Raw genomic sequence first — 14600 nt, forward strand, 5'->3', positions numbered from 1 at the left:
GCATTATATAGAAACTGTGACATTAGTAACTGTAACTACCAAGTAAATTTACACTGTATGAAAATCAATAAGAAAAACACCAGATATGGAATTAGTGCCAAGGGCATAAGGCAAACACAATGCATTTGATTAGGAATTAGTTTTCTAACTAGTAAAGTAATCTCCATTCATGAACATACATTTGGGTACTTCATTTAAAAAAAGAGAGAGACTGAACAAAATCTGGTTATATTCATAACCTAGAACATGAAAGATAAAACATGAGTATACAACAACACAGATAATCACATCAAAAAATGGGCAGAAGACATGAACAGGCAGTTTTCCAAAGAAGACTATAAATGGCTAACAGACACATGAAAAAATGTTCATCATCATTAGCCATCAGGGAGACTCAAATCAAAACCACATTGAGATACTACCTTACACCAGTTAGAATGGCCAAAATTAACAAGACAGTAAACAACAAGTGTTGGAGAGGATGTGAAGAAAGGGGAACCCTCTTACACTGTTGGTAGGAATGCAAGTTGGTGCAGCCACTTTGGAAAACAGTGTGGAGATTCCTTAAGAAATTAAAAGTAGAGCTACCCTATGACCCTGCAATTGCACTACTGGGTATTTACCCCAAAGATACAGATGAAGTGAGAAGAAGGGCCATCTCTACCCCAATGTTCATAGCAGCAATGGCCACAGTCATCAAACTGTGGAAAGAACCAAGATGCCCTTCAACTGATGAATGGATAAAGAAGATATGGTTCATATATACAATGGAGTATTATGCCTCCATCAGAAAGGATGAATACTAGGGCACCTGGGTGGCTCAGTGGGTTAAGCCTCTGCCTTCAGCTCAGGTCATGATCTCAGGGTCCTGGGATCAAGCCCCATATCAGATTCTCTGCTCAGAAGTGATCCTGCTTCCTCTTCTCTCTCTGCCTGCCTCTCTGCCTACTTGTGATCTCTCTCTGTGTCAAGTAAATTAAAAAAATCTTTAAAAAAAGGATGAAAAAATCTAAAAAAAAAAAAAAAAGGATGAATACCCAACTTTTGTATCAACATGGACAGGACTAGAAGAGATTATGCTGAGTGAAATAATGAGAGTCAATTATCATATGGTTTCACTTACTTGTGGAGCATAAGGAATAACATGGAGGACATTAGGAGAAGGAAAGGAAAAGTGAATTGGAGGAAATCGGAGGGGAGGACAAAGCAAGGGAGACTGTGGACTCTGAGAGACAAAATGAGGTTTTGGAGGTGGGGGTGAGGGGTCGGCTGAACCTGGTGGTGGGTATTATGGAGGACACATATTGCATGGAGCACTGGGTGTGGTGGATAAACAATGAATTTTGGAACACTGAAAAAATTAAATTAAATTTTAAAAAAATGAGTGTATAAAATATCTGAGATTTAACAGGAAAATCGTGCTTTGTTTTCCAGAAACCATTCATAATGGCAAGCTGTTTACACAAAGAACATACAGGGAATAAAGAAAGTTGCTTTTCAATAATAAAGAAGAAAATAGCCATAAGAAATGTCTACTTCTGTATTTAAAAAGGTTTGGACAATGTTCCCTTTATCAGGATGTTTCTTATTTATTTAGGTTTGAGACTGTGAAAAGGAGAAAATTTTCCATTCTTTGAGACTGTTCCTCTATCTTGGTTAACATGTCATTATAAAAATACTTGACGTGTTGGCAGAGAGACGTTTTCTGTTTCAATACCATGTCCCAATTCAAATGTAAGAAACTCAGTCTTCGATCAGGAAGATCAACTTAATCTATTGTAAATCCAAAACCTTTCCACTCACACTGGAATATAGAAGATTGCAAAGGGATTGTTTGAAAATGTTATTTTGTTTCAAAATGTTACTAAACTAAGTGGTTTTAGGTTAGTCCAACTTTGAAGTACAGACGTCAATGGTGACTCTTTCCCCAGGTGAAGTTTTGGGATTTCTGGGACACAATGGAGCTGGTAAAAGTACTTCCATTGAAATGGTAACAGGAGACACAAAGCCAGCTGCAGGAGTGGTACGTGAAGAAACCAAGCTCATTGCCAGGGGAAATTTCACTTTAAATATCAATACCATCCTTATATTTTTCTACCAGTAAATCAAATGATTTTTTAAGAAAACAAATAAATAAATGAAAAGTTTTATGAAATATCTCTGCATGCTCAAAAAATAGTGATGCATAATGGCTTTCTTTTTTCTTTCTTTCTTTTTTTTTTTTATGCAAGTGGGAAGAAGGAGAGAAAGAGAATCTTAAGTAGGCTCCATACCCAGCACAGAGCCCCATGCAGGGCTCTGTCTCATAACTAAGATCATGACCTGAGCTGAAATTAAGAGTTGGAGTGAGCCCCCCAGGTGCCCCTATGGCCACTTTTTTTAAAATGCAAGTAAAATTAACACACAATGTTATGTTAGCCCCAGGTGTATAATTTAATGATTCAACAATGCTGTGTATCACCCAGTGTCCATTACCCAGTACTCTTATCCACTTCACCTATATTTCTCCCATCCCTCCACCAATCTGTCAATCACATTTATTCTCTGTATTTAAGAGAGTTTTTTATTGGTCTCAGTTCTTCTTTGTTCATTTGTTTTGCTTCTTAAATTCCACATATGAGTAAAATCATATGGTATTTGTCTTTCTCTGACGGACTTATTTCACTGAGCATTATATTCTCTAGGTCTATCCACATTGGTACAGGTGGCAGCATCTCGTTGTTTTCTATGGCTGAGTAATATTCCATTGTAGATGTATACCACATCTTTTTTTAAAGATTTTATTTATTTATTTGACAGGCAGAGATCACAAGTAGGCAGAGAGGCAGGCAGAGAGCAGAGAGCCTGATGTGGGGCTCGATCCCAGGACCCTGGGATCATGACCTGAGCTGAAGGCAGAGGCTTTAATCCACTGAGCCACCAGGTGCCCCAGCTGGCTTCTTTATCCATTCTTCTATTAGTGGACACTTGGATTGCTACTGTAAATAATGCTCCGATAAACATAATGGGACATTTATCTTTTTGAATTAGAATTTTTGTTTCTTTGGTTAAATACCCAGTAGTGGAATTACTGGATTATAGGGTAGTTCTATTTTTAATTTTTTGAGGAGCTTCCATACTGTTTTCCACAGTGGCTGCACCAGCCTGTAGTCCCACCAACCATGCACGAGGCTTAATAGCCACTTTTTAGTAGAAGGAAGATTGGAGCAAAAGCTGAACGTGGATCTGACTTTCACTGTTCAATGCAGGTGGTTTTACAAGGCTGCAGAACATCACTGAGGCAACGGAAGATGACACCCTGACGTGTTTGGGGTGCTGTCCTCAGGAAAACTCACTGCGGCCCAGTCTTAATGTAAAGGAACACTTGGAGTTGTACACCCCAGTGAAAGGACTAGGCAAAGAGGACACTGCTCTTAGTACTTCACGGTAGGGAAGAAAGGCTCATTCATACTTTGTAGCAGGAGGAAGGGGGGAGCATGGGATTTCCTCATTAAATATGGAAAGGAGATCATAAACAAGGTCTTTAAATTTAAATGCAAATAAGAAGATGGGAAACCTGAAGAAGAACCAAATCATAAGATTTAGTGTTTGTGATGATATTAATGGTCCTTCAGAATACTGATTTAAGGTTGATGGTGCTAAGGTCTTCTATATTGCTAGGTTTGTTTTTTTTTTATTTTTTTTTAATTTTTTATTTTTTATAAACATATATTTTTATCCCCAGGGGTACAGGTCTGTGAATCACCAGGTTTACACACTTCACAGCACTCACCAAATCACATACCCTCCCCAATGTCCATAATCCCACCCCCTTCTCCCAAACCCCCTCCCCCCAGCAACCCTCAGTTTGTTTTGTGAGATTAAGAGTCACTTATGGTTTGTCTCCCTCCCAATCCCATCTTGTTTCATTTATTCTTCTTCTACCCACTTAAGCCTCCATGCTGCATCACCACTTCCTCATATCAGAGAGATCATATGATAGTTGTCTTTCTCTGCTTGACTTATTTCGCTAAGCATGATACGCTCTAGTTCCATCCATGTTGTTGCAAATGGCAAGATTTCATTTCTTTTGATGGCTGCATAGTATTCCATTGTGTATATATACCACATCTTCTTGATCCATTCATCTGTTGATGGACATCTAGGTTCTTTCCATAGTTTGGCTATTGTGGACATTGCTGCTATAAACATTCGGGTGCACGTACCCCTTCGGATCACTACGTTTGTATCTTTAGGGTAAATACCCAGTAGTGCAATTGCTGGGTCATAGGGCAGTTCTATTTTCAACATTTTGAGGAACCTCCATGCTGTTTTCCAGAGTGGCTGCACCAGCTTGCATTCCCACCAACAGTGTAGGAGGGTTCCCCTTTCTCCGCATCCTCGCCAGCATCTGTCATTTCCTGACTTGTTGATTTTAGCCATTCTGACTGGTGTGAGGTGATATCTCATTGTGGTTTTGATTTGTATTTCCCTGATGCCGAGTGATATGGAGCACTTTTTCATGTGTCTGTTCGCCATCTGGATGTCTTCTTTGCAGAAATGTCTGTTCATGTCTTCTGCCCATTTCTTGATTGGATTATTTGTTCTTTGGGTGTTGAGTTTGCTAAGTTCTTTATAGATTCTGGACACTAGTCCTTTATCTGATATGTCGTTTGCAAATATCTTCTCCCATTCTGTCAGTTGTCTTTTGATTTTGTTAACTGTTTCCTTTGCTGTGCAAAAGCTTTTGATCTTGATGAAATCCCAGTAGTTCATTTTTTCCCTTGCTTCCCTTGCCTTTTGCGTTGTTCCTAGGAAGATATTGCTGCGGCAGAGGTCGAAGAGGTTGCTGCCCGTGTTCTCCTCAAGGATTTTGATGGATTCCTTTCGTACATTGAGGTCCTTCATCCATTTTGAGTCTATTTTTGTGTGTGGTGTAAGGAAATGGTCCAATTTCATTTTTCTGCATGTGGCTGTCCAATTTTCCCAGCACCATTTATTGAAAAGGCTGTCTTTTTTCCATTGGACATTCTTTCCTGCTTTGTCGAAGATTAGTTGACCATAGTTGTTTGTTTTTTTTAAGAGTTTATTTATTTACTTGAGAAAGAGAGATCACAAGTAGGCAGAGATGCAGGCAGAGAGAGAGAGGGGGAAGCAGGCTCCCCGCTGAGCATAGAGCCTGAAGTGGGGCTCGATCCCAGGACCCTGAGATCATGACCTGAGCCAGAGACAGAGGTTTAACCCACTGAGCCACTCAGGCGCCCCTATATTGTTAGTTTTAGTAGGAACATGTGCACCGTGAAACATCACAGTAGGGTTTTCCCCTCAGATTGGTGGAAGCTCTCAAGCTCCAGGAACAACTTAAAGTTCCTGTGAAGGCCTTATCCGAGGGTGTCAAGAGGAAGGTAGGAAGGGGCCTCGGGGTTACCCTGTGCGCCCCGCCCATTAGTGCCAGATGTGTTGTTCTTGTTCCAGCTGTGCTTCACACTGAGCATCCTGGGAGACTTGTCAGTGGTGATTCCGGATGAGCCGTCCACAGGGGTGGACCCTGAGGGGCAGCAGCAAGTGTGGCGAGGAGTGTCATATTAAGTGTAGGGTTAGTAGTATGAGTCTGGAGTTTGTGCATATATATATATATATATATATATATATATATATAATTTTTTTTTTTTACATTTGCTCCATTTATCTTCGAGGTTCACATCCTCTATTATTGAATTCAATGAAACTCAGTACAGTGCTCAAAATTCCCCAAGGAAGGGGAAAAATAGACATTCTAAGAATCTAATAGAATCTTGCCTGTATTTGTTTGGATTTTCTTTTTCTTACTCCTCTTCCCTGCCTCATTCTTCTTTTCTTCTTCAGTTACTGACGATCCTACAATCTGGTGCTTCTCTGCACTCCAACTTTTTAAACAAACATGACTTTACTCACTATTTCCCAGTCTTTAGCTTTTCATTCTACAAAGCCAATTAGTGTGGTAATAGAATTACATAATGCAGTGCAATTTTTTTCTTTCTCTCTAGAATAGATTTTTTTTCTTATAACGGAATACAAAAGTTTCTATTATTCTCCATACTTCTTTCTGTTCACCTATTTCCCCAAATATTTTCTAAATGCAAACACTCTCTTACTTTACCTTGAGACAGGCAATTCAGACCATTGTTAAAAACGCAGAGAGGGGCGCCCTCCTGACCACCCACTCCATGGCAGAGGCTGAGGCCATCTGTGACTGTGTGCCCATTATAGTGTCCAGAAGGCTGAGGTGGGTGCTCGTCCATGTCCACACTGGGGCGCCAAGTTCTTGCAGAGAAAATTACAGTTCACTATGTTAAGCTTCTTGATCAAAGATCAAACACCTTCTTCTGTCTTTGCAATTGAGGAAGCAATTAAAGGACCAGTGTTCTTTTCTTTCAACTCTTTTTTCTCTTCCTTGGATTAGGTGTATTGGTTCCATTCAACATCTGAAAACCAAATTTGTTAAAGATTATTCAAATTTGTTAAAGATTATTTTCTAGAAAGAAAAATGAAGGACCCCACTCAGATGGAGCCTCTCCGCACAGAGATTCTGAAGCTTTTTCCACAGGCTGCTCAGCAGGAAAGGTAAAGGACGTTTTTGGCATGGGTAACAAGTGTACAGGTTTTCTAGTACACTCAGTTTAGACGTGGGTGAATCTGGGCAGGAAGAGGAAGGCTGAACTGACTTCTTTATTATAAAACAAGTTGTTTGGAGGTCACTTGGATGCATAGACAAAGCCACTGAAAGGTTATGTTCAGTGAATGCTTCATAGCTCCAAAAAGGTGAGTGGTGTGTGCGTGTGCACATGTGCCTGTGTATGTAGAGAAGATTGTTTTGGTGCTTACAGCCTCTGGGGACAAGGCTATTAAGCAAATGAAGATACAAAGAAATGAGGAAATGACATTAAAGTGGGACTTTAAAATGAACAAAGTTTGGCCACTGAAGAGTGGGGATAAGAGGCACTCTTGAGAACACAGAATCTGTAAAGAACTTGAGTCAAGATGAACTTTACCCATGTAGGGTGGCTCAGTTGGTTAGGCATCTGCTTTGGGTTCAGATCATGACCCTGGGATCCTGGGATTGAGCCCCACCTTGGGCTACCTGCTCAATGGCAGGGGATCTGCTTCATCCTCTCCCTCTGCCTGCCACCCCCCACCCCTGCCTGTGCTCTCTTTCTGTCAAATAAATGAATAAAATCTTAAAAAAAAAACACACACACAAATTTTTTTGGCTACTAATTTCTCCCCAGTGTTTTAACATTGTTATACATCTGATTTTTTCCTTCTCCCAGATATTCCTCCATGAAGGCATATAAATTACCATTGAAAGACGTTCACCCTCTGTCTCAGACCTTTTTTAAAATTAGAGGCGGGTAAGTTTAGACACACTTAGACTTTATCTATTGTGATATTTTCACATGGAATGTATACTATATGAATTCAAGTAGAAAAATTATATAATCAGTCAAAACTTAGAAAATCTCCACTGGATTCGTCTTATAAATTCTATAGGGATTGTAGTACTGGCTCTACACTGAGGTTTACTCCACCTTATTTTTCCTCTGTTAAAAAGGAGACAAGAATATTCTGTCCTGGTTCCATTGAATGGTATTGAAGGATAATTATCGACATGTTGTCCCAGAGAATACTGAGTTGAGCTTCTTGCATCTCCATATTTATCATAGTCAGGCATGAGGAGCTAGAATATGGAGACAATGACTGGAGGCCTAGATAGAAGGCCAGAGAAGGAAGGTACACAGGGCTGATATGTGACAAGTTAGGATTGGGGATGGATGAGCGTAGAGTTGAATTCATTCTAGAGACACTTACTAGAGGTCACCCTGGATATTTATGAGGCCTTGACACATAGAAATGGGACCCACATACAGGGTACTTACTTGTTCATAAATTTATAAATATAGAAACCCAACAATATTCAATGGCTGATTTGAGTCCTAACAATACATATGTAAGTAATCAAAAGGGGATGTACTGAAATAGGCCACAAGAAGCTCTTGAGTGTACTGGTGATGTATACATTCCTTCATTGTTCTCTTTTTGTTTGGCTGTATCTACATCGTTCTTTATCTTTCCAAAAAAATGTAATGACTTGGCCTATATCCTAAAAAATCTCATGGATTTGAAGTTGCTGCATATATTGCACACTTTGAAAGCACTTTTAGTGGAAAACATGTAAGTCATTGATGTTAGTCCCTCTCAAGGCAGTGAAACAGAACTTTGACATGGAAGAATACAGCCTCTCTCAGGCTACCTTGGAACAGGTGAGTTTTCTTTCCTTTAAACCAGTGGGTATCATCCAAGGAGGCTTTGTGTAAATCTCTGTGCACATCCATCTTTCAGAAACACCCTGACATCTTTGTTTACTTACTTATTTTCTCCCTATTTAGGTGTTCTTAGAACTCTCTAAATAACAGGAAATATTGATGATGAAGTTGATACAGCAATTAGATGGAAACTCCTCCCACAGGAAGAGCCTTAAAACCCTGAATCTCCTAACATCAGGCTTTAGCTCCTACTACATTATGAGTCTCCAGAATTCTAGAACAGTCTTCCACATTACCACAGATAACAGACGCACTCAATAGTTCCAACATTCAATAATGATTAAGATTTTAGATGGTTTTTTAGACTTTAGAATGGAGAGGAGAGGCAAAGATAGGGAAAAGTCGTGAACATTACCATAATCAGGCATTATACTAATTGCTAATCAGGCCTATTTTGTGTTCAGTATTAATTAAAATATCACATAATGTTAGTCCAGTTTTTTAAAATTATTTTCAATATAGCTGAATGCTGAGCATATTTTACAAACAGAACTTTGAACAGGGGGCCTGGATGGTTCAGTTGGTTAAGCATCCTACTCTTGGTTTTGAGTCAAGTTACCATTTCAGGGTTCTCAGATCCACAGACCAAACTCTGTGTTGGGCTCCATGCTAAGTGGGGAGTCTGCTTAAGATTCTCTCTCCCTCTCCCCACTGCCACTCTCTTTCTCTCCCCAAAAAGAAATGACCAAAATATTGTAGGGTTTTTTTTAACCTGAACTTTAAATATATCGGCTATTTTAAAAATATTATTTACTTAAATACCAATTTAAGATAACATTGACCATAAGATGATCTAAGAAATGGATGGATGAAATTATACAGTATAACCTTTAAATACAGTTATATTTTCTGATTATAAGTATATGCTCATTTAAGGATATATAGAAATTATGTGGATGAAGATAATAGTAATCTATAGTAAAACACCAGATTACTCCATTTGGTCTACCTATAATCAATGGTCTTTTTATGGGTACTTTCTCTAAGTCGACATGAGTGGGCATGGTAATTTGCTATATTTTTCCACTTCATGGTTCACGAGTACCTTGCATATCATCGTAACATCTTTGGGTTATGGGATACCTGCATTGGATTCCTTTGATGTGTTATCATGGTTTTTACTTAACCTTTTTACTATTATCTGACATTTTAAACTATATGCTTATCTCTTATGAATAAAGCTGTGATGAACTTCTCTTCAGTCTTATTTTATTATAGTCTTAGGGTAAATAGTTCTGGCTTCAACGGATGGCTCTCTGCTGTACAAGATCTAGGTAACTTTGTTCTCTGACAAGTAGAAAAATTCAGCACCCATACTAAGCTTCTGAAATGTCCACAGGACTTTTTAATGTCATACTCATCCTTGATTCTGACTTTCCTCCTCTACTTGAACTCTTATTATGTGGTCGTGGTTTGTGTCAGTTCCTTTATGGTCACCTTGGCATTGACTTAAGGTTGAATTTGTCCCCTTAGCTTGATTTCTGCAAACAGACATTCAACAGATAATTGGTTAAAAAAAAAAAAAAAGTACATCCTCCTAACTTACAGGAATTTGGTATTTCTTTAAAATTTTATGATAAAAGTTTTTGTTTTATTTGTAATGTTCAAATTTTCTTAAAAAGGAAATTCCATTCACTCAATTACATAATTAAAACCAACAAAGAAATGTATTTGTGGTTTTGGTAGATGACTCATTTTCTATCCTTAGATTACCATACTTATTCCAGTGGTTCTCACTCACTTCTGTCCCCCACACAGCAGACAGATAACATTATTTGGAGTTGTTTTGGGTTATCTCAATAGAAGATTGCTACTGCCACCCAGGTGGCAGAGGCTAAAGACACTGTTAAACATCCTAAAACCCACAGGACAGTCCTCCACAAAAAAATGATAATTCATCTCAAAATGTAAGTAGTGCCCATATTGAGACACTCTGATTTTTGGTTAACCAGGTGAGCTCATCCTCTATGCTTTGATGACTCACCATCCAGCATTTGAGACTATCTCATATCCCTATGTAGTCTGTGATCTTCCAGATGTATGAGTCTTTTCTTCCAGGTCCTAGTAGCCCAACTAGAAAAAAAAAAATGTCTCAACAAGGCCTTCCTTCATATTTATGATGGATGATCACAACTGGTCAGAAAAAGAAGCTTGGTTTAAAAAAAATAATAACACCATTCATTTTCTACCAATGTCCTTACTCCTGTTGAAGAGTGATTTACTTTGACCAAAAAAGACACAGCAAGGTTCTGTGATGTCTTCTGATACAACTGTTTGGCAGTGGGTCCTGCCAGTTACCTCATAAAAGTTCTTCCTCTAACAGCTTCCTTCAGCTGCTTTGAGTAGGCATTCTGGACTTTAATTTGGTGGATTTCCTGCTTCTATAAATTAAAATCATCTAACTGTGCTTAATTACATTTCTATGCTCTTAAAATTGTTGCTTTGTAGCTATTGCTCATAATCTTATCTTCCTTGGCTACATGGTATGACTACCAAGAAAACAGTTTGGGAATAAGTAGAACACTCTCAATGTTTTCCAACCGTGTCTTAATTTTTTTTTTTAAGTTTTTGTATTTATTTGGCAGAGAGAGAGACAGACAGAGATCACAAGTAGGCAGAGAGGCTGTCAGAGAGAGAGGGGGAAGCAGGCTCCCCGCTGAGCAGAGAGCCAGATGTAGGGCTTGATCCCAGGACTCTGAGATCATGACCTGAGCCGAAGGCAGAGGCTTAACCCACTGAGCCACTCAGGTGCCCCTAACCTTGTCTTAATTAATTACAAAAGGTCCACATTCTTGGTGATTTCATATCTCACAAATCCCAGTTCCTGGTAGTGATTCCTGTGTTCCTTGGGTTGTCATGTACATTAATCCAAGTAATGTAGGGCTTGTGGTAACTCCAGACATATCCAAGAATTAGGACAGTTCTGAAAGAGACAGTTTGAAGGTTATTGTGGATTCAAGACAGCCATAAGTATCTTTCATAAGTGGAGATTGTGAAATTTCAGCTGTTATTTCGACCCATGATATAGACTCAGCTTCTTGCTCTGCTGTGGCTATCATGAAATACAGTCTTCTTCAGCCAGTTAACTGGCTACAGCACTCGCTGTTGACACATCTTTTCTCAACCCACTTCTGCTTACTTAAAGTTTTTGTTTACTTCTTTAAACTTATTAAAGTTTAAACTTTAAATCTTTAACTTAAAGTTTAAACTTTAAATCTTTAACTTATCCCATGGCCTCCCTTGTCTCCCCTGCCTCATTGCCTTTCTCTGTGCATCTTTTTAGCTTCATCTCTACTGCTTGGTTCAGTTTCTGGAGAAGGTTGTGACTGGCTTTTGTCTCTATGTGAGCTGAACTTTTTTTGACCAACAACGCAAAAGCTGAATGTGCTATGGTCTTGCACCAATGATACAAATTATGGTCAATTTACATTAAGAACAACCCGGCCCTCATCCCTCAGGAGGGCAGTTTCTAAGAAGCAGCAAGAAGTTGGTAAGCACCATGCTTGTCACATTAAAAACAAACAAACAAACAAACAAACAAACAAAAACGGTATATAGAGTTTAACCCAGATATAGAATTCAGTCCTTTTAACACAGATCTTTCTCCCATTGTAAATGCCTTGTAAGATCTAGCAGGATGACTCTGGGTTAGGTTAAAAATACCAGTGGTTGTAAGTGGTTTTAAGTGCCCAGAAATTTTCAATGTCTCAGTTCATTTGATCTTTTAAATGTATTTTAAATAAAATATATGTATAGCATAAAATTTGCTTGAAATAATCTAGATACAAATAGGGCATGAATATGAATGCTCATATGAAATATCTAGAGTAGGCAAATTCATGGAGACAAAAAGTAGATTAGAGGGTACCAGGAGCTAAGGGATGGGAGAATGAGGATTATTGCATGGTGAAGAATTCCTGTGTAGGGGGGCGCCTGGGTAGCTCAGTCAGTTAAGCATCTGCCTTTGGCTCAGGTCATAATCCCAGAGTCCCAGGATAAAGTCCTGTATTGGGCTCCTTGCTTAGCGGAGAGCCTGCTTCTCTCTCTTCCTGCTTCTCTCCCTGCTTGTGCTCTCTCTCTCTTTCTCTGGCAAATAAAATCTTAAAAAAAAAAAAAAAATTCCTGCATAAGGTAATGGAAAAGTTTTGGAGTGAGAATGTACAGTATTGTGAATGCAATTAATGTTACTGAATTGTACATTTAAAAATGCTTTAAAAAAGACAAACTCAGTTCATTTAATTTTTAAAAGTATAATTTAAAATAATTTGACATAGTACATGTTATCTGTAAGAAAATCATACAATTTTTACAGTTCTAGAATATAAAAGATTTTTTTGCTTCATTAATACATTTTTTTCTATCATACAGGCATATACACAACACATGTAATATTATATCTACTGTTTTGTGTTTGTGTTATTTATTATAGATCTACATCTAGTTTATTATAGATCTACATCATTTTTATAACCTATGTATCATTTTAATATACATCATTTTTATAACCTATGTATCATTTTAATGCTTGAATATATAAAAAAGATTATGGCTGAAAAATCCATTGAAAGATACATAGATTATTTCTAAATTTCCCTGTTGTAAAAAATGCTCCCACTAAAAATGTGGCATGTAGATCTTTGGCAATTATCTTCCTAATCACTGGAATACATTCCTAGAACACACAGGCCCAAGGTTCTCTATGTGTCTAAGCTTCCAACAGAAGTCTCACTGAGGCGTTCCATCTGTACATTCCAGCCATTTCCTCGATTTTTTCCCTGGTGCCTCCTCAGAAGCAGAAATTTCCTAAGAAAGGAAAGAATTAGAGACAGCAATAATGACAAAGTGAATACCATTTCCATAATCCCCTCACTCTTATCTGCTGAAATGAAAATAAAACAAAGCAAAAGCAAGATGGTAGATGTAGAATTAGGAAAGGTCCCAGACTCTTATTGTATCCCCCAAACAACTATTTTCTAAACTAAAGAAAGATGCCAGCAGCCAGCATACCTCTCTCCCCTCTGTGAGCAATGTGGAACCCTCCCACAAGTGAAGCAGACTCTGAAAGCTCCCATTTCATTCTCCTTCTCAGCTGGGGAAGTCCTGAAGGCTTGATCAAGCTAAAGGAACCAGCCTGAGGATCCCATAGAGTGGGAAAAAAACAAATAAACAAACTAGGAAACCTTCAGATACTCAGCTAAATCTATCCCCAGGCCATAGCAGGAACTAAGTGAAGAGGGCCTTTTTTCTGAGCGATCTTTCATTTACTCATTTTATAGAAAGAAAGGGAGGGGAACCCCCACCACACACACATCCAAAAAAAGAAAAAAAAAATAGGGGAAGTGAGGGAGAAAGAAAAAAATAGATTTTTTTTTTTTTAAATAATGTGATTTTAGAATATAGGTTAGGTTCCTGGGGGTGAGGTCCAGAGCCAATGGCCAAGGAAGAATTTTTTTTTTTAAGATTTTATTTATTTATTTGACAGACAGAGATCACAAGTAGGCAGAGAGGCAGAGAGAGAGAGGAAGAAGCAGGCTCCCTGCTGAGGAGAGAGACCAATGCGGAACTTGATCTCAGGACCCTGAGATCATGACCTGAGCTGAAGGCAGAGGCTTTAACCCAATGAGCCACCCAGGCACCCCCAAGGAGGAATTCTTGAGACACCTTTGTTGCAGAATGGTGGTTTTATTAAAGCACAGGGACCGACCCGTGGGCAGAAAGAGGTGCTACACAGGGAGGGGTTGTGAGGAGTGGCTGATTATATACTTGGGAATTGGGAGAGGTAAGGAAAAGGGAGGTTTTTCAAAAGGATTTTCATTTGTTAAAGAGGACCGGGAGGAGGGTTGGGAGAAGGGGGGTGGGGTTATAGACATCGGGGGAGGGGTGCTTTGGTGAGTGCTGTGAGGTGTGTGGACCTGGCGATTCACGGACCTGTACCCCTGGGGATAAAAATATATGTTTATAAAAAATAAAAACTTAAAAAAAAAAAAAAGAGGACCTATAAGACAGAGGAAGCCTTGTCATTGTCAAGTTAAGATTGTTTTGACCTCTGCCAATGTATTAACATTAAGGCTAATATTAAGACAGTCGGGAGCTCCCTGGAAAAGGTCACATATATCCTACCCAAGACTTGGGGGTGGTTAGGTCGCAGGGTGTCAGCTTGTACTTTGTCCTCAGACAGACTTCTGCTCCCTCATCAAAAGGAATGTTAAAGAAATGCCATTTATAACTCCTGATGAATTCAGCAGTACCCCTGTGTGT

This window comes from Mustela nigripes, chromosome 16 (assembly GCF_022355385.1).
Source record: "Mustela nigripes isolate SB6536 chromosome 16, MUSNIG.SB6536, whole genome shotgun sequence".
NCBI classification, from domain to species: Eukaryota; Metazoa; Chordata; class Mammalia; order Carnivora; family Mustelidae; genus Mustela; species Mustela nigripes.